At 42.2% G+C, this 20,608-nt stretch overlaps 1 long non-coding RNA gene across 2 annotated transcripts in view; it reads right to left on the reverse strand.

Moving 5' to 3' along the window:
• Positions 1 to 9,702, reverse strand: part of LOC115069208 — a 31,976-nt gene extending 22,274 nt beyond the window's left edge. For both annotated transcript variants that reach the window (XR_003848490.1, XR_003848489.1), the window contains exon 1: positions 9,582 to 9,702. This is a non-coding gene — a long non-coding RNA (uncharacterized LOC115069208). The remainder of the gene's footprint in view (positions 1 to 9,581) is intronic.
• Between the last annotated feature and the right edge of the window lie 10,906 nt (positions 9,703 to 20,608).

The following is a 20,608-nucleotide window of genomic DNA, read 5'->3' on the forward strand; positions in this document are numbered from 1 at the left end:
AGTTCTAAGGGTAGAGGAGTCTATGTCTAGGACTGAGGAATGAGTTGGCTATTGAGGAATCCAGACAAAACTGGAAATGGTTTCATATAGACAAGATAATGGAAAGGTAAAAGTGACAGGAAAAGGTGGTAAGGAGGGCACAGATGTGGGTGGTTTACCGAGTTTTTTTCAAATTTTTGTTTAAGTATCCAAGACTGCTGTCAGTTTATCTGGTGAAATAAGATTCATGATCAATGTGTGGAGACGGAAATTTCAGACCTCATTATACACAAACTGAAGATTATTCCTTTGCTGTCACTGAGCCATTTGACACGCCAGTGGAAACAAAAGGAAATCTGTCTCAGGTGCCCCTTTTAGCTCTGACAGATGTGGAGATGCATGAGTTTGGGGTGTTAATTTTTGGTTGGATGTTAAAATGTGAGTGTGTCCACAGATAGAGCTAGAAAAACTACCACCTCATTCACAGTGCAGGGCAGAAGCCCAATGATATAATGAATTCAGTGAAAGACTTCCTGCTCCCATCCCAGCTTCCTGTCTTGTCTGGAAACAGAAGAAGCTCTCTGCCTTTTCCTAGGGTCACTTCCACTTGAACTTTTGTTAACACCCCTCCCTTTTTCTTAAATCTTAAATCTATCTTTTCCCCACCTGTGCAGATATGTTCACGTCTCTCCACACTGATGGAAAATAGTAAAAACCTTCCAACAATCTCTTGTCCCTAGTGTCCATGGGGCTGGCTCAGGAGAGAACAATTGGTCATTTATTGACTGCTCAAAAAGTGTAAGGAATAACATCAATCTATAGAGATTGTCTAGGCTCAGATGACCTCAGTGTGGCCTGAAATACTGAAGATACAGTCAGCTGGGTGAGCACATGGGCAGCTACGTAGGCTGGTCAAGGATGGTCTCATGTGCCTGATGATTAGCAGATTAGTCATTACAGTGACATGGGATACTGGGCCACTGATGCCTGATTATATAGTATGTTAGCTCAGATTGGTTCTCCTGGTGGCAAGGCAGGGGAGGGGAGGAGGGGAAGGGAGTGAGAAGGAGAGAGGAAAGGGAGGAAGGAGAGAGAGAGAGAGAGAGGAGAGAGAGAGAGAGAGAGAGAGAACACAGTTACTCAAAGCCTCTTGAGCTGACACAATATTTCTGCCTTCTGCCTCATTCAGTTTGCAAAAGCAAGTTATAAGTCCAACCCAGGGACAGGAAAACACAGTCTACTGCCTGACGGGGAAGATGCGAAGTCACATCGCAGAGTGTAGGTGTAGATTGGGAGAGAAATAAAGAATTGGGGTCAGCTTTACGATCAGTCTACCATATCCCCTTCATCCTTAAGTTTCTACATTGGGCATCTTCTTCTCCTCAGATCCAAGTTCCAGAAAGGGCAGTTAGTTTTCTCTGGCTTTGCCTAGTTCCTTACCAGGTAGCCAGTCATCCCTCCCTGAAAGCAACCTCATCTTATAGCCGTCATTCTCTCCATTTTTATTAAATTCTTCTTTTTTTCTTTCTTTTTTTTTTTTTTTTTTTTTGTGGGTCTTCTTGAAACAGAGTCTCCCTGTAGCCCCAGCTGTCCTGGAACTCACTATGTATACACCAGGCTGGCCTTGAACTCACAGAGATCCGCCTGCCTCCCAAGTGTTGGGACTACAGGACCACCATGCCCGGCAAATTCCTGTCTTTCAGAACAATAGCTCAAGCATCAAAGACCTTCATCAGCATTCAACTGACTTAACTACACTGTACAATTTGACCTGTATAGCTGCTCTGTCCTGCTTACAACACAACTCCCTTAATGACCCCGACTCTCTTCTGGCTCTCCTATCACTCCATCCATCCCTTCTCAGACTACTTGACTAACCAATGTCTTTCCTCTAGAGTCACTAACAGTGCTAGTGTGCCTGATGTTTCTGTGCCTCACCTTTTGATTTCTTCCTTGTGCTAAGCTCTGGAATTTAATTCAACTAAGTGGACGCTACTCACATGTGTTCACATTTGAGCTTGTCTCAATGCTAGTGGATGTTCCCACAGGCTCTTCAAATGCATGTCAAAAACAAGGCTTAATATATTTTTGTTGTTGTTTTGAGACAGGGTCTCCTTCTAATAAGTCCTAGCTATCCTGGAACTTGCTGTGTAAATCAAGCAGACCTCAATCTCACAGAGCTCTGCATGCCTTTGCCTCCTGAGTGCTGGGATTAAAGGCATGCACCACCATGCCTATCCGAACAATATGAGATTCTATCTTTCCTTATTTTCCATTAATAGCTTTGTGATTTTTTCAATTAGTCATGCTAGACACTGAAAACTATTCTTCAGTCCTGGTCTGGGCTCCCTATATTCCGGAACAGAAGTCAAATCTGCCTCCCGAGTGTCTCTCAGACCACCTCTGCTGTTGCCTGAGTTCAGGTTCTTGTGTTGCCCAGACCAGCGCCAGAGCCCTTCATTTGCTCCCCTGGCCCGTCTGTAGCCAGAGATCTTTCTGAAACACATAGGCAGCTGCTATCCTCTGTCTTGTACATTTCCCCTCCTTTCATTCAGCCAATATAAAATGGGAATGCTCTGCACTTCTGATCATCTGTTGTGCAAAAATGAAATGGGTTCCATCTAAGAAAAGTAGACTTCACATAAAGAGGTAAGTGGAGCTGATGAGGCGAGTTCAGCCAGGGCACAGGGGGATCACAAGGGACAACTCTCATGTTTGCTGGCTCCCCTCCCACTACCTTCAGGTCAACTCTGCCTCCTTCTGGGACTTTGACCCACTCTCCTGGCAATCCCTCCCCCACCACTCTGCTTCTCTCTCCACGTTCATCCATGCATACAGTCCCTACAGGCTTCCTTTTTAATATTTTATTTATTATTTTTATTTGATGTGTATGTGTGTATTGCCTGCATGTATGTAAGTGCACCAGTGTTGTGTAATGCCTGTGGAGGACAGAAGAGGGTGTCGGATCCCCTGGAACTGGAGTTATGAATGGTTATTAGCCAGCATGTGGGTGCTGGGATTCAAATCCAGGTCCTCTGCATGAGCAATTGGTACTCTTAACAGCTGAGCCATCTCTCCTGCCCCCTCCCACAGACTTCTTAATCCAAGCTTAACTAACCTTTGTATCTCTTCAAATGCATACTGAGAAGGGAAAATCTGATTGGGTTAAATCATGGGTCAATCATTCAACCAGTTGTGACCACAACCGGATGAGATAATATGGACAAGACATGACCATCTGAGAGTCAGAACTTCCATGAGAGGCTCAGAGGAGTGCTCTCAGAGAAGACAAGCACTGTCTCCTCCTTAACATGGTGCATGCTGTCTTCTTGCTGAGATGCGTCATTCACTTCATGGATCTACTCTCCATGCCCTTAAATGCATCATGCTTTTCTCCTCCTTCTCCTTTTTGAAAGCAGGGTTCCATGTATCCCAGGCTGGCCTCAAACTCACTATGCAGGTGGATACCTAGAACTTCTGATCCTTCTCCCTCCATCTCCCCAGTGCTGGTGTTACAGGTGTCTATACCATGCCTGGTTTTCTGCCATTCTGGAGAGCAAATCCAGGGCTTTGTACATGCTAGGCAAGCACTCCATCAACAGAGTTGCATCCCTAGCCCTCTTTCCCCATCTTCTGTCCCAACATCTGCAATGTGCTTGCCCACCTTAAGCTTCCTAGAGCTTTCCTCTTTTTGTGGGGGAATGGGGGTCTCACTATTTAGGCTAGCCTGAAACTTGAGATCTTCCTTCCTCAGCCCTCCAAATTCTAGGATTCTAAGTGTGCATCACCACCCTCAGTTCCCTCCTGTGTTTTGCTACCCAGCTTCAACACCACCTCCTTTGAGAAGGCTGCCCCTGCCACTTGTTAGCTGCTCTCCTTTGAAAATGTCTCACTTTGCACATACATCTATTAAGTATAGATCACACAACATTAAAATGGATTTCTCCTTTGCTAGACTATGGGCACTTAGTTATTTACTGGCAGGGACCATCCAATCAAGGAATAGGAAGCAGGGATACCAGGGAAACTGGCTGAATGAGATTCAAGTATTTATTTACGTCTGCTGTGTGGCAGGCATGAGGGAAGATGTTTCCCAATATGGGGGCAATATACAAGAGGAAGAAACCAAGGGAAACAGATGCTCAGAGCCCAGGGTGGCAGACAGGTCCAGAGCTATCTCTCCACAAGGGACAGGGTCAACCTATTGGAATGGGACAGCAAGCAGAGTCCAGGACCGAAGAACAAGTTCAAGCAGAGCATAGCTGGCCCTGGGGGCCCAGACAGCAACATAATCTCTGAGATTATTGGCGCCTCTTTTCGGAAAGCACAAAGTTAACAGGAGACCAGGGGCAGAACTAAACTGTAGGAAGGAAATGACCCAGAACAGCAGTGCACAGTGATATAACACCACAGCAGGGGAAGGAGGAGGTAGAGTTGAAGGAAGTGTGGTAGGGAGCTCACTGGAATGCTCAAAATGAGTTTGTAGAACTACAAAGTCAGTGAAAAAGAGATTAGTCGAGGAGGAGAGATGGCTGAGTGGTTCAGAGTGCTTGCTGCTCTTCTAGAGACTTGAGTTCAGTTTCCAGCACCTATATTGGCTGTTCACAACCTCCTGTACCTCCAGCTCCAGGGGAACTGGCCTCTGCGGGCACCAGGCACACACAGGATGACATACATACTTGCAGGCACTCACACATACACATAAAGTAAATAAATCTTTTAATTTGTTTTTATTAAATTTTGTTTTATTTCACACAGAATATCTCAAACAATACAAAACATCTTTATAGACCCATCCCCCCCAGCACCCTCCCATAGCCCCTCCACTGGAACCCATATACACTGTCCTGGGTGTTAAGGACCCACTGTGTCAAGTCAGTGTCCCCAGATGTTCCCCAGTGCAAGTCCATTCTCTCGTGGTCTAGTCAGATCCCTCTCATCTAGCTATAAATAAATCTTTTTTAAAAGATTAGTTGCCATCAATGAAAGTGATGGTGGGGAACTCCTTGAATCATGTGCTGTGCAGGCTGAGCTCTTGACACACAAAATCTGGTAGCATAACACTTTGGTTGGGTTTGGGGTTTTGTTTCATTATACTAAGGATCAAATCCAGAGCCTTGTGCATGTTGGATAAATGCCTTACCACTGAACTGCATGCCCAGCTCTACTTGACTGCTTTATGTTAGTAAGAGGGGATAATTTGTTACACAGACTTAATTCTAAAATGCCAATTTTCATAAGCTTCCATTTCAATTTTAAGATAAGATTCAAGTCCAGTAAACTACTATAGAAACTAGAAAAAGCAGTCTTAAGTGGCTTACTTTTAGTTTGGTTTGTTTTCTACACTTATTTATTGTGGGTGTGCTATGGCACGTGTGGAGGTCAGAAGACAACTTTAGGGAGTCGGTTCTCTCTCCCATGTGGGTCCCAGGGATAGAACTTGGGTCATTAGTTTTGACAGTAAGCACCTTTACCCACTGAGCCATCATCTCACCAATCACTTAATTGTCTTTCTAAGTGACATTTTTCTGCGATCAGACCTCCTGAAGTACATTGCAGGGAACCCTGGCTCAGCTCCTTATTGCCCTATGCACCACAACACAGCAGGTAAAGAGATCAGTGGACCCAGCCACAGGGAAGCCAGGGACGGTGGAGAGGGAAAGCAGGCAGGCCACAGGTCGTTGCAAAAGGTCTACAACCCAGTGTTGATGGTCCCAAGGGACTGTAGGAAAAGACGGCATTTAATGCTAAAGGTTCCTAGGTTATAAGTCCTAGTCAAGTGCTACTGTTCATTTTTATTTATTGTGTATATGGGGCAGGGGTGCTCATATGCCACAGCATGTGTGTGGAGGTCAGATGACCCCTTGCAGGTGTCTGTTTTCTCCTTCTACTAGGCAGGTCCTGGGATGGAACTCAGGTCATCAGGCTTGGCAGCAGCTTGCTTACCCACTGAACCATCTTGTTGGCTCAAGTTACTCTACTTTTCTGAGCCTCTTTCCTTGCTTGTGTCATGGGGCTACTAATCTTCTCTGTAAGGCTTATAGTTGGTGATATCTGAAAAGTAATCACAAATGTGAGTTTCCAACTGAGGATTCCACTCCTTCCATGAGAGTCACTTTCTATGAATGTGAAAAGGATTATAAAATCATGGAAAGAAAAATGAGGGCTGTGGAGATGATTCAGTCAATAAAGTGCTTTACCAGGTGCTGTGGTGCACACTTCCAAAACTGGGGAAGTGGAGACTGGAGGATCCCTGGGACTTGCTGGCCAGCCAGCCTGGCCTACATGTTGAGTTCAGGCAAGCAAGAAACTCTGCCTTGAAACAAAAGGTGAATGACACCTGAAAAACACCACCTGAGAATGTCTTATGATCACTACATGCACATGCACACACACACACACACACACACACACACAGGCATGGGCACACATAGCTCACATGCATATGCACACACACAAAAGCAAAATAAGAGGAGGCAGTGTTCACAGTTGCACTTCTTTCTTTAGACATTCTTCCTCCATTTTTGGTTGTTGTTGTTGTTTGTAGACTTACATGTGGGTATCTGATAAGTAAGTTCCTTCTTTGGGTCATCTCCAGTGAGCTTTGGAACCTTTGAGAAGAATTCTGATACTGAATACAAACTTATTGCAAAACATAATCATAGGGCTGGGATGTAGTTAAGTGACAGAGCACTTGCCTAGCATGCTAAATACCTTGGGGTTTGATTCTCAGTGCACACACACACACACACACACACACACCTACACACACACACACACACACACACACACACACACAGGTGCCCTGATCAGTTAGTGATATCTGCTTGGGAGAGGTGGGTGGTATCATCATAGCCCATTTTTTATCAACTCTATTAATATCTTTCTCCTAAACACAATCATGCTGTTCTCACCTCTCACTTTTCCTCCTAGAAGGCAGCTTTTCAGAAGCACAGAGCCTAAATATGGTTCAGAGTTCATATGCCCCTAGTGACATGTTATCCAGTCACGGCTAATAAGTTTGAAAGTCAAAATTGACAGTCCAGTCTCTCCGATCTGGACACTGGCGCTCTTCCTGTAGAAGGTAGTCCCCTCTTCAATGGCAATAATTTCTCAAGGGGGTCTGGGATACAAGAGTCACCCAGGGCTTTTTCCAGGGACAGGTATAGAGAGCCTCTTATAGTTTAAATGTGAATTGTTCCCCATAGGCTCACGTGTGAATACTTGGTCCTCAGCTGGTGGTGCTGTTTGGGAAGGTTGTGAAAACTTTGAAGGTGCCTCACTGGGGGAAGTGGGTCACTGAGGGGTGGGTCTGAAGGTTTTATAGCCCATCTCCACTTCCTGTTTTCTCTCTGCTTCCTGATTATAGATTTAATGTGACCAGCCACCTCCCACTCCTGCTGCCCTGCCCTTCCACCCATGAGAGACTGTAATCCCTTAAACTGTGAGACAAAATAACTCCTTCTTCCCTAGAGTTGCTGTTTCTCAGGTATGTGGTCACAGCAATGAGAAAAGTAATGAACACAGCATCCTTTCCTAGAAATGCTGTGGAGGAAATACCACTATAGGACACCACAAGCTTGTCTGAGGAAGGGCATAAGGATAGTGTGTCACCAGTCAGCAGGTACAGAGGACCCACAGGACAGAGCTGAGCCTTATGAATACACACATCAGATTAGAATCCACTTGTCCACTGGATGACCTTGAGCAAGTTACTCAACCTTTATTTTACTTGATTTCCCTATAAATTAGGAATGAAAAAAACACCAGCAACACCACAGGGCTGTGTTGGGGATCAGGTGGAGAATGTTTATGAAGAGCTCAGTTCAGGGCAGAGCACATAAAAAGTATTTAATCTACATCGGTCACTATCCATCCTGCAGAGAATGTAAGAGGGTCTGCTCCTCACCCACACATAGGGAGCAAGAGCCAGCACATATAACCCAGACAGGAACCATCACGATAAGCACTAGCCAATGTACTAAAGCAAGCACCACCAAATTTGCATATATTTATTCTTTTCACTTGATCAGGAAATTTTAGGCAATTAATATTTGAAAAGGAATCTGGAGGAAATTAGAACAGAGTCAAGCGCTTCCTTAATGCTAATGCCACGTGACCTCACAGCCACCAAAACCATTTTAGTTGTGCTAAGAAGACTATACCCAGAGTGCCTCATTAAAACTTTCCTAACAATAGCTCTACCACCCACGAAAAGCTGTTTTCTTCTCCTTTCCTGTGAAGTTACCCAACTTGCCTCTGAATGGAAACCTTTAGATAAACAACACTAGAGTATAATTAACAGTGTTCCTTCCTCAGTTTCCTGCTTTGCTGCCGCAATGCCTTTATGGCATCCCACCATGCTGAGAATTCACCCAATGAGACTACCCCAGACCCACCCCACTTTTGTTTGTTTATTCTTTTTTTTCCCCTTCTTCAGAAGCAGTCAGCAGAATAGAATTTGTTTGAAATCTATCTCCCTTCCTCCAGAACATTGACCTCCCTAGTATCCTTTTAATGTGAGGTGTTTGAATGCTGGTGCCTCTGACCATGAAACCCGAGGAGAAATATTTCTTTCCAAAGTAAATTGGAATCAGTTGGCCTAGAGGGCCCAGTCTTCGAAAAACTAAGAGACAGTAATATAGGGACCTTATGCACAAGCAGTGTCTTAAGAGATTTTCCCACTTCTCACTGCTGTTCAGTTGTCACAGGCTTTCTGCATTGTGACATATTGTTCCTTGTAAAACAAGTCTTTTCATTAGACATTCTCCTCTCTCTACTAATTAGTGAGGATGCTAGCAGAGCCCCCTGTACAGGTGTGCTGTCTTGACTCTAAGACACCTAAGAAAGCCACAATCCACCTGTATGAAGTCTGTCTCTGGGGTACTTGTAAAAATATGCTTAGCCTGCTGACTTCCTGTTGGCTACTGCTTTTGATGTAGGATCTCTTCTCTAGTAGGCTATGTGTAAGGCAAAGACTCTTTCTTAATGCATTTCTTTGTATTAAAAAAGATGTATTATCAATGAGTATCAATTCTAACGAGGCATTTTTACAGAGGCTCATTGGTAATGTCTAAACCAGAGAACAGTGGCCTCTGAGCTGAGAGCCTGGCAGCTGCATTTTATTAACTCAAGTCAGGGTGTTAAGCAGATTTTCAGACTTGATTGACAGAACCCTTTCAGCACAAACCCTGGAAAACTATTAGGAGGAAAGAATCCCATCAAGGCACTCTGCCTGTAATAGTTTTAATGCAGAAGTGCATTTGATCAGCAGCACGCTGAGCTCATCATATCATTTCCAGAGTGAGTAGCAATGTGCTATAGTGGCATTTACCACAACCAATTATGGCACACCCTGACAATATTTAAAACAGAACTGGACCGAGAAAAATGCCCTCAAGATTGCAGTCTGAGAGGCAAAACCCTGGAATGTTTCAAGAGTTTTCTTCCCCACGATTATTTCAGTAAGAGGAGGAGGAGGAAGAAGAAGAGGGGGGTGGAGGAGGAGGAGGAGGCGGGGGAAGACTTTCGAAAAGGAGAAGAAATCAATTTGAGGAGCAAGAGGTTGACTGAAAAATGAGAATTCAACTGAAGTTCATTACCTTTCATTTTCTTCAGCTCTCTGTGTTGTAAATCTTCTAAACACAAGTCAGTCAGTCAGTCTGTCTCCTTAGGCACTCAACATCCCAACATTAGAGAATGCATTTCTACCCTCTGTACCATTCTTATTCCCTGCAAAACAGCATTAGTTCTAATGAGTAAAAGTCCCTAGAACATAAATACCAGCCATAAAGCCAAAGTTGCATTCAGAAAGTTCTGCCCCAGTGTCAATACTGGCTGACCTCCTGCGCCAGCTGAGAGATGTTTTCTTGATGTCTTACAGACATGTTAGATAGTCATTGCTATCTTTCCAATTCACCACCACAAATTTCACTGGCTCTTGCCCTGGAATGTACCTATCCAAGAAATCAAATAGCAAATATTTTTATGTTTCTGTTTTTAATCACTTTATTGAATTATTGGTATGTAAAAGTAATATATGTTTGCTGCAAGAGATAGAGAATGTAAAAGGCAATGAACACTAATAATATTACTTAGAGACAGAAACTATAAGCAAAAATGTCAGATAATATACACTACTAGGAGCGGCTCTTCATCATTCAGCAGTATGCTGTGAATATTTTTTCTGTGTCAATAAATTAGATTTATAGCAGACATTCAAAGCTGCAGATTATTATTGTGTTATCATCTTAATTAGTCTTCTGATGAACATTTAGGTTTCTCTGCCCCCTTTTTACCCTCTTTTTAAAATAATATTGCAATAGCATTCTGTACATAAATGATTCTTAAACCTTAAAGTGACAGAAGATCATCTGGCATATCTTTAAAATGTGGATGCAAGAATCTCACATCTAGAGCCCCTGCTTCAATAAGGAAGGTGAAAGACTGAGGCATCTGCATTTTGACCAAACACTACAGGTACTAATGATGCATGTGGTCCTTGAAGCACACTTTGAGAAACATACATTTTTGCAAACTTGTCTGATGATTTCTTTTGTAAAAATTTGTTATACTCATTCATTGATTTGGGGAGGCAAGTCAGATGATGATTTGTAGGAGTTAGTTCTCTCTTTCTATCATGTGGGTCTTGGGGATGAAACTCGGGTTTTCAGCCTTGACAGCAAGTGCTTTTACTTACTTAGCCATCTCTCCAGACCCATGATCATTTCTTTGAGATAAATTCTAAAAGGTTTTTATGTTGACAAAGGCTATATCGTGTATTTCAGCTTTCTATCTTGTTTATAGTTATCTTTTTATATAAAGAAAAATTGATCCTGCAGATAGGTAAATAGTCTAAGAAAGGACACGTTTTTATTTTTTTATTTTACGTGTTTGAGTGTTTGCCTGCATGTAAGTACATCTGTGCATGCAATTCCTATAGAGGCCAGAAGGGGGCATCTGATCCTTTGGAAACTGCCACATGGGCACTGGGAACTGAACTGGGGTCCTCTGCAAGAGTAGTCAGTGCTCTCTACTGCTGAGCTAGCTGTCTAGCCTTGGAAGGACATGTGTTTACAAGGTGAATCAGCCCTTCAAGTTCCTGCTAAGTGCATAAATCCTCTCCAAGCAATCCTTACATTCTTCCACCAGAACCTAGTCATAGGAAAAGTTGAGAAGGGGAAGGGAGAACATACAAAATAAGAATGAGAGTAAACTCTGGTTGGAAAAGTTGATTCCTGAGAGGGGAGGGGGTTGCCTGTGGCTGCTACTGGCACGGGGAATTGCTACCAACAATGGGCACCAAATCAGGCAGCTCCATTTCTAAGACCTATAACAAAATTTTCACTTGATGAGCATTCCGCTACCGAGGAGGAACTCCAGGTTTTGAGAAGTGAGAGTGGGGCTGGGTATGTAGTTTAGTAGGTAGAACGTTTGTCTACCATGCACAAAGCCCTGGGTTTGATTCCCAGCTCCTGCATAAGCCATGCATAGTTGTACATGCTATAGTCCAAGCACTCAGGAGGGAGAGGGAAGAGGATCAGAATTTCAAGGTCATCCCCAGCTACTTAATGAGTTCAAGGCCAGTCTCGGATACATTAGTCTGTGTCAAAAGGAAAAAGAAAGTAACAGCAAGTGAATACAGATATTTCCCATCTTCCAAAACTGGGTGTGTTTTCACAAGTGCATATACCAACCCAAACAAAGAAAGATAGACACTGGTTGTCTTGTTTCATTCTCTAATATCCAAAACTATAAGTTGTACATAAAAAACAATTTTTCCCAAGGATACAAATATGAAAGACTCCAATTTCAACCTTGTAAGGAAAAAAATTGAGGTTTTCTTTTTAACATTATTGAAATATGCATATACAGAAAACTGTCCAAATCATAAATTTACAAACTCAATAAATTTCCACAAAGTGAGCACCCTAAGGTAACCATCTGGATCAAGAAATAGTTTCCAGGGAGCTGGTGAGATGGCTCAGCGGTTCTGAGCACTGGCTGCTTTTGCAGAGGATCCTGGTCCAGTGCCCAGCATCCACATGGCAGCTAACAACTGTAACTCCAGTTCCAGGAGATCTGACTCCCTTTTCTGATCTTTGCATGCATTACACACATAAGTGCACTTGCATACATGTAGGGAAACAATCCTACACATAAAAAGTAAACATTTTAAATTTTTAAAATAAATCTTATAGGTCACCTGGGGCCTGTATGCAATCACTATACAGAATAACCACTACTCTGATTTCCAAGTTTTCATTAGTTTGACTTATCTTTGAGCTTTATGTAATTGAAATTGTGATATATATGCCCCCAATTTTTTGCTAGATTTTATAGATCATTAGTTTAATTATTTCTATTATGTACAGTATATTCCTATATGGAAACAGAGCTATTCCCCACAAATAAATGTAAAAGCATATACTTCAAAAAAGTCAGTGCCATGTACACCATTAAAATTGGGCATTTTGAGCCCAGTGTAGTCTTTGGAGCCCTCAGGCCCTCTCTGGAGCCCTCAGGCCTGTCTACAGTAAGGTACAAAAGATCCCTATGTATGACAGACAGCTTGAGAGGCACCACAATGCAGCACAACAAAGATTAGCTTTGCCACCATAAAGAGCTGAGTTCAAACAGAATCATCTCCACTTTGCAGCCATGCTGCCGTCATGAAGTCACATGTCCTCTCTGGAGCTGCTACCTCTATGCCCAGGCATTGGAGAAAGAGCTCAGTGAACTGTTATGAAAATTAAGTAAGATCACAAATACAAAATCCTTGTTACATGTGTACTGTGCAGGCTTATTCTATTTTTCCTTCAGACTAAACCTTGATTATCCTTCAGATTCAGTCTGAACAATACCCTAGATATGTTTTCAATGGCAACTATTTAAGCCACAACTAGTGAGTTTATATTAATTTGCAAACTGGTTTGTGATGCAAGAACATTTGATTCTGTTAACACAGTCTTTGGGGGAACCAAGAAAAGTCACCATTCATTCTTTGGAAACTGGAGAGACTTCGTGGTCTTCATCCAGTCTACTGTGATGACTTGGCTCTTTATTTATTAATGATTTCCATCATGAAACTGTTGTTACTTCAGCTTCCTGTGATGGCCCGAGAATGCATGAAATCATCATTTTCCAGCAAGAGCACAAAGCATCCAAATGCCTGTGTTTCCCCAGACATTATCGCTTTATTAATAGCCATTCCGCCAGTCTGTTCACAATAGCCTTTTCAGTTAGACAGGCACACAGTCGCATAACTATCGTGTCATTTCTGCATTTTCACCAGGATCCATATTAAAATCTCTGACAGATTGCTAATGAGCTGATGTTGGAATTACAGAGTAGTCTGTTATCATTTGTCCATTCACAGTTTCCTCACCAGCCCATCTGTCCTCGGATCTCAGCCACCACCGAGTGTGCAGGCTGGGACAGTTTCTCCATTTACACCTTTGCCTTCTAGAGGCCGCTGGGAAAGCCTGTCCCTAATTAAAGATTTTAACAAACATATTGCCAGCTTTCCAACGCTGTTATTAAACTGCTCTCTTTTGTTAGAAAAGGTGCTGTTTGTCAGCAGTTCCTAGATTTAGATATTTAATATGTGTTTCTGTAGCCAGCAAAATATTTGTGTTTTTAAAATAATTCAATTAGAATGTTATGCATGTATCTAACTGTATGGACTGTAAATACACATGGCACACATGCTATCAAAACCCTATGTAATTATTTGGATTCACAAGGACAAAGAAATGTGATGTAGTTTTATGGATACATAGAATTTTTTTTCTTTTTCTTTTTTGGTCTTTTTGAGACAGGGTCTCACTGTAGCCCCAGCTGTCCTGGAATTCACTATGTAGACCAGGCTGGCCTTGAACTCACAGAGATCCACATAGACTTTTTTTTAAAACAAGTTATGCTTGAACACTCTAAGGTCAGGACTATTAAAACAAAATGGTCATATTGAGATCATGACTCATAGCATCTTGAATAAGGCAAAGTCCCTGCCACCCGAAACATTTCTATAATTAGGGTACAATGCAAACAAATCTGATTTCCCATGGAAGAAGATGCTTAGCCATGAGAATAGATGCTCCCTTACTCTAAAAGTTTAACAGTTAGGGGCTGAAGAGATGGCTCAGTGGTTAAGAACACTGACTGCTCTTGCAGAGAGAACCTGGGTTTGATTCCCAGCACCCACATGGCAGCTAACAACCATCTATAACTCCAGTTCCAGGAGAATTTGACACTCTCCATGGGCATTGTACAACACGGGTGCACTTACATACATGCAGACAATATATTCATATATATGAAAATAAAAATAATAAAATATTTTTTAAAAAATATTTAAGAGAATGAGTATGATTGTGGGTAAGATCAGTGGGGCTGGGGGGTCACCAGAGACTTTCACATTACCCGTGGACCTCTGCCATCAAATCTGAATGCTACCTCCTCCCTACTACACCCAGTTGAGAACTGCTACATTAGAGATCTGAGGGAACAAGAGATGTCCTAGCTGAGCACTTGCTGCCCCAGGAGAAGGCCCCCCCTGATCAATAGTCCTGGAAATAGACTCATCTTCAATTTCCCTACAGGGAGCATAGAGAAATGTGCACATATTTATGTGCATGTGAATGCTTGGTGTCTGCAGGAAGAAGGCATTGGATTTCCTAGAACTGAAATTATAGACATAGTGATCCACAATGTGGGTGCTAGGAACCAAACTCACGTCCTCTACAAGAGCAGTAATCACTCTTAACCATTGAACAATCTCTCCAGCCCCATATTGTCAATTTTTAAATTGAATTGCTTGCTTTCTTACAGTTGAGTTTTAATAGTTCTTCACATTTCGGATAACGGTCGTTTATCATAAAATCCTTCTCAAAAATTTTTTCCCAGTTTATGGCTTGTTTTCTCATTCTCTTGACAGCATCTTTCACAGAGCATAAGCCTTTAATATTAATGAAGTCCAGCTTATTAGTTATTTCCTTCATGTTTTATGCTTTTGATACTGTATCTAAGAAGTCGTTGCCAAACTCAAGGTCACCTAGGTTTCGTCCTATGCTGTCTTCTGTGCTGTGATTTTTTTTTCTGCTTTGATCTTGAGGTCTCCCTTTAGAGAGTAGTCATAGCCAGGAGAGCCACTTAGGTTTGGGGGGGGGGGTGTCAGGTGAGCTACAATGAAGAAATTAAATAAAAATGCACGACACAGAAGACATTTATTATTTACAGGAACCACAGAGATTAGAGAGATTAGGAAGTCTGGAGAAGGCAGAGCTCCACAGGTAGGTTGGGAGTAAGTCAAAGAGGACCTGTGGAACCCGGCCATTGTCAAGGTCCCTGGGCATTATCTTTTAGGCCTCCCTGAAGGACTTGTGGATTGGGTAGCTTAAAGATAACATATACAAGGCATGAGGAGCTAACTTAAACAGCCCTGTTATTGAGAATTAAGTTTCACTGTGGTCAACAGCTGTGAGATGTTGCATTTGGACTCACTGACATAGGGAACATGCAGGTTATATCACAAGTAACCACCCAGGGAGGGAGCTTTTAACGAAGACAAACATTCTATGAATTTCAAAGTTTGTGAGTTTTTTAATTTTTCCTTTTCTTTTGTTTTCCAGTACTGGGGATTGAATTCAGGATCTTGCACTCAATAGGCAAGGCTCTACTGCTGAGCTACATCCCTAGTCCGTGTTTGTTTGTTTCTTGTTTTTTGTCTTTAAAAAAAAATTTTTTTTATGTTCTTTTTGAGACAGGGTCTCCCTGTTGCCCCAGCTGGCCTGGAACTCACTATAAAGACCAGCTTGGCCTCAAACTCACAGAGATCAACCTGCCTCTGCCTCCCAAGTGCTGGGATTAAAGGCATGCACCACCACGCCTAGCAAAAATATTTATTTTTATTTTATGTGTATGAGTATGTGGCCTGCATATGTATAAGTGCACCTATGTTGTGCAGTGCCTGCGGAGGTCAGAGAGGGCATCAGATACCCTGGAACTGGAGTTAAAGATGGTTGTTAGCAGCCATGTGGGTGCTGGGAATCAAACCTGGGTCCTCTGTAAGAGCTAGTGCTCTTAAGCGCTGAGCCGTCTCTCCATCTCTCCAGCTTTTTTTTTTGTTTTTTTTCCCGAGACAAGGTTTCTCTGTAGCCCCAGCTGGCCTGGAACTTTCTATGTTGACCAGGCTGGCCTACATCTCACAGAAATCCACCTGCCTCTGTCTCCCAAGTGGAGTGCTGGGATTCAAGGTGTGCACCACCATGCTCAGTTCTCCACCCTTATTTTTGACATAGAGTTTTGTTGTGTAGGTCAGACTGACTTTGCACTTATTTTGTAGCTCAGGCTAGCCTCAAATTCACAATCCTCCTGCCTCAGACTCTCAAGTTCTGGGATTACCCAACATCTGGCAAGTTTTATGTTTTACATTTAAATCTATCAGTTAATGTTTGACAAATACAAGGTTTGTGTCTAGAAAAAAAAGCAAACAAACGTGGATTTCCAGTTGTTTACTGAAAGGACTATCTTTTCTTCATTGTTTTGTCTTTATCAAAGATTAGCTGTTGGAGATCAGTTGACAGAGCATTTCTACAGGTTTATTTCTAGGCTCTCTATTCCATCCCATTGATCTCCTTGTCTTTTCTTTTGTTAATGCCATACTGCAGCATTACAGTAAGTGTTGACTTCAGATTGTCTTAGCCTTCCAATTTTATTCTTCTCTTTCAATATTGTGCTAGATATTCTGGGCCTTTTACTTTCCAAATAAACTGTAGAATCTGTTGAAATCGCACAAAATAAATTGCTAGGATTTTGATTTTAAGGACAATATTGGTTTTTCCATCCAAGAACATTGATTCTCTGTACATTTTTTTCATTCTTCTTAGCTTCTTTCAACTGATTTTTGTCATTTTCTTCACATAGAACTTGTATATTTTAAATTTTATTTATGACTAAGTATTTCATTTTCAGGGGACCTAATGTAGATGATATTATGCTTTTAATTTGAAATTCAATCTGTTTGTTATAGAAAAGTGATGGACATTGTTGCATTAACCTTATATCCCACAAACTTAATACAGTCAAAGATTGTTTCCTCAAACCCATGCCTCATCCAGAGCTTCTTTAACTATCTGTTGTCACCCTAGATGGGGTTGTACAACAATATGGGGCTTGAAAAATGGGCAGCAATAAAAGGTTTCTGAACATACAATTAACAAAAACTAATTCAAAATCGAATATCGGAGGTGTTTTCTGACAGCGCTCGCCCACACTGCATCCATCGTGTAGTGACCGTAGCCTCAGTTCTACACACAGCACATGTACTCTACCCAGTGCATGCCATCACACTACACAGTGCCAACAAACATTGAAATACCTCAGCTCATGTTTGAGACTGGGTTATCAACTGTAGGTCTTTACTGCACATAGAAAGTTTTCTGCTCTTACAGAAATGTAATAGTTCAATTACAGAAAACAAAAGCTTTAAATGTTTTTCTACTGTTATCCCTGAGCATATAAATATCAAATCAGTTAATCTTTAGATTGTATTGTGTCAAACAAGCACATATTTCATTAGTGTTCAAATATGTCTTAGTCTTAAAAATTATGTTATAATATATACCAAAGAATTGTTTAAAATAAATTTATGATTTATTATCAGTAAATGTTTGCTATCTATCCCTATTTACATTTCTTATATATCCAGGATTGTATAAATATTTTCCAGGCAAAAAGGAGTCACAGTGTAAAAAGTTTAAAGAGCCCTCATCTACTAATAAGTCCATCAAACAAAATGTTTCTATTCTCTAGTATTTTTAAATCTTCCTTAGATTTTCCCTCTCTCCACTTATCTGTTCTTGCTGTCTACTTTCCCCTTGGATCTCTTAGCATATAAATGACAGCATATTTAAATTCATCATCTAATAACTTCAAGACTCGTGCCATATTTGAATCTGGTTGTTATGCTGGCTCTGTCTTCTCAGACTATGTGGTGGGTTTTGTTGTTGTTTGTGTTTCCTTTATAGGGTACCTTGTAATTTATCTTGTTGAAATCTAGGCATAATATATTGGGTGACAGGAACTACAACAAATTGACGTTTTTGTGATGGGGTATTAAGATGTCAGAGAAAGGGAAGCATTCTCTACATAGTCTCCTGATTAGGTCTCAGCTTTCATATGAGTCCGTGAGCCTAAACTGTGACTCTCATAAGTGACCCTGTTTTTTCCCTGTTACAGGGAACAGGATATCTAGAGAGGGACAGAACTGGATTTTTCCCAGTCTGATGTTGTACTTTTGTTCCCTCCAATGAACAAGAAGAAAAACTGTCCAGACCAGGTTCCTTTCTGGTTGTGTACCATTAGTTATGCTGCCAAAATTCCAATAGCTTATGTAGTAATAGGTAAAATACTTTTTTGAAGCTGTATCTTGTTTAAAACAGGCATACTTTAAGGTGGTTACTCTCTGACAGAAGCATGAAGAAATTCCCCAGACTTCATTGTGAAAACATGGTAAAGCTCCAAGTTGTAGAACTCACATGAGGGCAGGGGGTCTGCTAGAGTTTTTAACTCACAAAGACTTGGCCATGCTGAGCTTTTAGCAATTCGTTAGTTAACATTTCATCAGTTATAAAGCCCAACACTGGTTTCTGTGGAAGTTTCTGCTTAGGTAAGTAACAAGTCTTTGAATCTGCCTGTGATTGCTCCAATTTTGAGGGCAGTGGTTTGCCCTGTGAATGCCCTTCTCTGACAGATCTGAGGAGAGATTATTTCTTTCCCCCAGTTCAGCTTTTCACTGTTGTTAGGACAGACTGGCTCTTTCTAAGCTTTCTAAGCTTTTGGCTTGCCATATATGAAACCATAAAGTCTGAACTTTATTTTTTAGACAGTAAATAAAGAGTGAAGAACTGATAATGTGAAGGGTCATTTTTGGTGTCAACTTGACTGCCGTGAAGGATGCCTAGGTGCCTGGGAAGGCTGTTTCTGGGCATCTGTTAGGTTGATTCTTGATGAGGCTGGCATCTAAGTCAGTAGGCTGAGTGATCTAGTCAGCACCATCCTGTTTGATGGATCCAGGTGAAATAACAGACTGAAGAAAGGACAATAATTCCTCTTTCTTCTGGAGGAAGATGCCCTCTCCTCCTGCCCCTGAATATCAGAACTCTGTGTTCCTCTGCCTTTGGATCCCTGGACTTGCAGCAGCTTTTTGGGTCTCTCACACCTTTGGCCTCAATCTCAAGAGTGTGCCATTAGCTTCCATTGTTCTGAGGCTTATGCATTTGAGCTGAGCCAGCAGCAGCCCAGAGTTGTTGGCTTACAGCTGATCCAGGTGGGGCTTAGCAGCCTTCATAAACATAGCAGTCCATTCCTATAATAAAGCCTCTCATATATCTACAAGCATCCCATTGGTTCTGTCTTTCTGGAAAATGCTAACTAATGCAAGTAGGTTAATTAACTGGCTTGTGGATTGGATTTTAACAGGAAGATAATTCGATTAGAAATCATTGGGTAATGGATTCCGGAGCCCAGGTGGGTAGACAGCTTTCCCATCTTGTCTGCTCTGGAGATTGGCTGACTAGATGCTGATCATGGATTACCAAGCATGCAATGTGGGACCCTGACTCGTCTAACCACTTCTTTCTGCTTCTGTAATTTGCTTGGCATAAGGCGGCACTAACTCCATTTTGACTAGCTGTTTCAGGCAAGCCCCGGCATGCCCAGACATGTTGTAATCTTCAGTTACCACCCGCATCCTGGAAAGTTATAGATCAAGCAAGCCTGGGCATATAGCAGCCTTATAAGTTAAAAACAGAAACTTCTGGCCCCACAGATAACAGTGCATTCCAATGCCCTAAAGACAGCTCCTACCAATAAGAATCCTCCCCATCCCATACTCAGGGCATAGGACCATCCAATCATTTTAAAGGACGTTTGGCATGCGTGGGCTTCTATGAAACTTCCCTATAAAAACATACCCCACCCTAGATCGGGGCTCTCAGTACGGATCCGCTGCGTTGGTGAAATCTGAGGGCCTGAGCTTAAGCCTGAGTAAAAGCTCTTTGCTGTTGCACACACCCCTGACTCCTTGGTGGTCATTGGGGGTCACGAGATCTGGGCGTAACATTTGGGGGCTCGTCTGGGATCCCCAAGACCCCACAGGACCCCCCCTCCTGGAGCCTTGAGCCTGGTCTGGCTGGTAAGTGCCTTTGTCTCTTTGTGTTGCGTGCTCTTGCATTTGGGCCCCCGTTACCTTGTTAGCCTGTTGGCGGTCAAGGTGGACGCGTTGGAAGACTCCAGGCCTGTGGGACTCGGGAGACATCCTGGACCCACCTGATAGGGATTGGATCCCACTTGTAACTTTGGAAGGGGAAGGTGGGTTGCACCTGTGAAGCGGCAAGAGGCCGACATCCTACTTTCAGTTCTTGTTTAAGGTGCCAGGAAGTATTGTTTTATCAGTGAGTGTCTTTGTGTTTTCCATGTTATATGTGACTTCCTTAGTTGAGAACATGGGACAAAGTCAAGTAACACCTTTGAGTCTTTTCCAGGATCATTTTTCTGACTTCAAAGAGAAGGCTAGAGGACAAGGGCTGGAGGCCAAAAAGGGCAGACTCTTTGTCCTTTGCAGGAATGA

The sequence above is a fragment of the Nannospalax galili genome, unplaced genomic scaffold, assembly GCF_000622305.1.
Source record: "Nannospalax galili isolate Female #2095 unplaced genomic scaffold, S.galili_v1.0 scaffold451, whole genome shotgun sequence".
Taxonomy (NCBI): Eukaryota; Metazoa; Chordata; class Mammalia; order Rodentia; family Spalacidae; genus Nannospalax; species Nannospalax galili.